A 3,605-nucleotide genomic window follows, 5' to 3' on the forward strand; every position below is an offset into this window, starting at 1 on the left:
GAGCTGTTTGCGTAACCAAACGCAATGGATGTTGGACGGAAAAAGGTTTAAATAACATTATATTTCCTTCTGACATTGGAAACTTGAGGGCCGTTAAATATGGCACTAAAATGGAGCCCATTGCTAGAGAAAGTTACATTGAACACATGCACAATTTGGGCCATAACGTTGAGGTACGGGAATGTGGCCTAATCGTATCTCCTAGTAGAATTTGGTTAGGTTCGTCACCAGATGGACTCGTTTATGACCCTAAGGAGGACCCCCCATTTGGTTTAATAGAAATTAAGTCTGCATATACACTTAAAGACTATAAGCCATCAGATGCAATTAAAGAAAAAGGTTCGTACATTACCATTGTAAATGGTAACCCACACCTTAACGAGTCCCATAAATATTTTAAACAGGTCATTGGTCAATTAGGTTTATCAGGGTTCACGTGGTGTGATTTTGTAGTGTATTTCGAAAAAGGTATTATCATTGAGCGAATTAAATTTGATACTGAATTATGGGATGAAATGTTAGAGAAGATTGATAACTTTTATTTTGGATTTATGCTTCCTAAACTAGCTGAAATGTGATTTTGTGTATAAAAACCAAAGAAGCCTTATACTTCTACTGATTTTTTTTGTACGTAAGGGTATTCAAAATGTGATAGTGGCATTGTTATCTGTGATTTGTTATAACAAATAAGTACGTCATTAATGCTTTTCCTATGAATACCCTTATTTACGAATACTATTCAAAGTGTAACTAATTACCATTAATATGTAATGAATTTAGAAATTTGCATTGCGGTGATACTAAATTTATGGTTTTTGGAAAAGTTACGGGTAAAATAAATGTTAGTCGCTCACCAGTATTTCATTTGTAAAAATATACAAATTTATTTATTTCAAAATCACTCAGTGTAATCGTCTACCTCATCAGCAGTTGTATTTAAATCAATTGAAGAATCGCTTGCGATGAGCGGGTTTTGTAAATTCGTTAGCAGTGCCGCTACCGTCCACAATTGATTTATAACAGGCGCTTAAGTTATTGGGATAGGTCTATCAAAAATATTGTAATTTTTAATACGATTAATTCGCCGCTCAACGTGTATTCTGAGCTTGGCAATTTTATGGGTCTCATTCACTTCCTCTTTGGAAAACTGACTGTTTTCTCTTAGAAATGGGGGAATATTCAGTGTCACGTTAAGTGGTTTTAGTAAGTCTTCCAAAAGAAAACCTTTATCAGCCATCACTGAATCTTGGGGGGCAAAATCCATAGCAAGAAAGCCACTTTTTTGGTTAGTTCTTTATCAGAAATATTTCCTGTGTAAAGAGCTGATACGAAGGTTACATAACCTTCTGGACTGATGCCAATTAAACCTTTATAGGTGTTTGTTGATTTGTAGTTTGAATAAGTGGCTGTTTGTAACACTAAGGATTTGGGGACTTGACACTTGATCTCAGTGGCGTCGATCACGCACCGAGTACTTGGATATTTATTTTTGAACTCGGGCGGCATTGTAGCATCTATTTGCTGTCTGGTTTGCCAAATATTTATTTGGCCCAGTTGAAGGTACATGAAATTAATCCACGATATGCACGTAGCACTAATTGTGCTTTCTGAGACTTGAAATCAATGAGCCAAATCTTTGACAAATAAACCTAGTCGCATTCTCATTAGGACAATCAAAAACTGGTCTAAAACGTCCTAGGTCTTCCTGCTGGGGATGTTGAGTTTTCTTTAGTGTTTTTTCCTCTCCACCAAACTATATTTTCGCCATTTGGGCCCGGGTTTAAGAATTCGTAGAGTGCCATCAGCTTAGTATAATTTGGAATTCCGGTATAAAAATGTACATCTGAATTACTTTCTTTAATCATGTTTATACCAAACTTCGTTTTCATAAATTTATTTTCAAGATTTTGACATTTCGTTCTTTCTTCTTCCAACGATTGCTCTACTTCTTTAATTTTGTATTCCATTATACTGATTCGCTTTTCTTGGAGCTTTACCGTCAAGCTTAGATCTGCGACCAATGCTTTCAAACGATTATTTTCTAATTCTAATACATTTTCTTGACATTAGGAAACTGATCCTTTCACGGCCATCGTTTCAACATCTGGATCTTCTGTCGACTCCGATAAACCCATATTTCGAGTAAACTCTAAGCTTTTGTCTTGATTAAATATTTCAGATGCTGTAGCGTTGGTACTGTCTTCATTAGGCAATGTCACATCTATTTCCATATTCGCTGATGGTATTATATCTCTGTCCGATTTTTTATGTTCTTGGTCTTCAAATGGTTTCCATTTAAATTTAGATGGAACTACACCATCAAGAAGCCGTCGTTTATTGTTCGCTACGCTTTTCATGAAGTCAGTTTCATTAAAATGAAGGGAGCAAACAAAAATGTTCGATATTGAATTGTAAAGATAATCACGTCTTCTAATTTTTTGTATCCATAGCTTCCTATGCGGGTCGTTAGCAGGTACCCCATGATATGTCACCTAGATATAAAACCTTATTAGATAACCAGTTCATTCTTACATTATTTCCCTCTTGTCTTTCAGTACTTACTTTATTTCCAAGTTTATCCGTGGGTCCTTTTTGAGGGCAGTATAAAAAACCACAGCACCTCATATTCAATGTTTAACCGAGGCTTAACACTTATAACTATGTAATTTTGATATATAAACGAATAAACGGGCATGTAACTAATTTTCTACGTGCCTAAACGTATTGCGAACAATAAAATATATAAAAAGACTTAAATTGATAATTATATATTAAGGAAAAACCAAAAACGTTCTCTACTAGCTCTGAAAGGTATTAGCAGACAATGATTTCAGATAACCCAATCAAAAGCTGTATTTGTTTTTCAAAAACAATCTACCTCACACTGCCATCTATACCTCGGAAAATTAAAAACAAATTGTACTAAATGAATGCTGCCCCTAAAGCCAACTTTTCTGTATGTAATATGCGGATAGGTGTATTATTGAATGTATTTTAATTATTACATTTAATTTATTTCTGATTTATTTAGCTAAAATTATACTCAATCTTTTGTTTCTAAATTAAGGTTTTTTACTTTCAATTCCAGTTTACTGCTCTCTAGTTTTGAACCCAGAAAGTAAAATTAAAATGTAATTTGATAAACATAAACTTAAGTTTTGGCAATTTCATAATACTTTTTCATTTTATAGATCAAAATGGTTGTGATCATTCAGTCCCCGTAGGAGTAAAGAATCTAGAAGCTCATTCATGTATTGAAACCAAAAATTTCCAGATCAATTTTTGAGAACACTTTTAAATAGGTATTGCTAAATTTGTTCTATTGTTATAATTCCCATTTTTTTTAGATCAACATTATCACCTGACCATAGAAAATAGTTTGCGTCAGTCATTCAATCAATAATTCAATATCACTCCGCTGTGGAGTCCACACACAAAAACTGCAGTTCCTACTTCCATAATTGATAACTCTAATGTTGGACATTCATCAGACATGGAAGGTAATTTAAAAAATGATAATATAAAATTATTACCTTGTTAATATAACTTTCTTTTAAGTAGATCAAAATATTACACAATGTGATAGCCCCACCGCCTTGTATTGA

The 3,605-nt window shown here is 33.7% G+C and overlaps 1 pseudogene; it reads right to left on the reverse strand.

The window, feature by feature from the left end:
• Positions 1-898: 898 nt before the first annotated feature.
• Positions 899-1,506, reverse strand: LOC149933307 (uncharacterized; annotated as a pseudogene).
• Positions 1,507-3,605: the final 2,099 nt, after the last annotated feature.

The sequence above is a fragment of the Leiobunum rupestre genome, chromosome 8 (assembly GCF_980474605.1).
Source record: "Leiobunum rupestre chromosome 8, qqLeiRupe1.1.hap1, whole genome shotgun sequence".
Taxonomy (NCBI): Eukaryota; Metazoa; Arthropoda; class Arachnida; order Opiliones; family Sclerosomatidae; genus Leiobunum; species Leiobunum rupestre.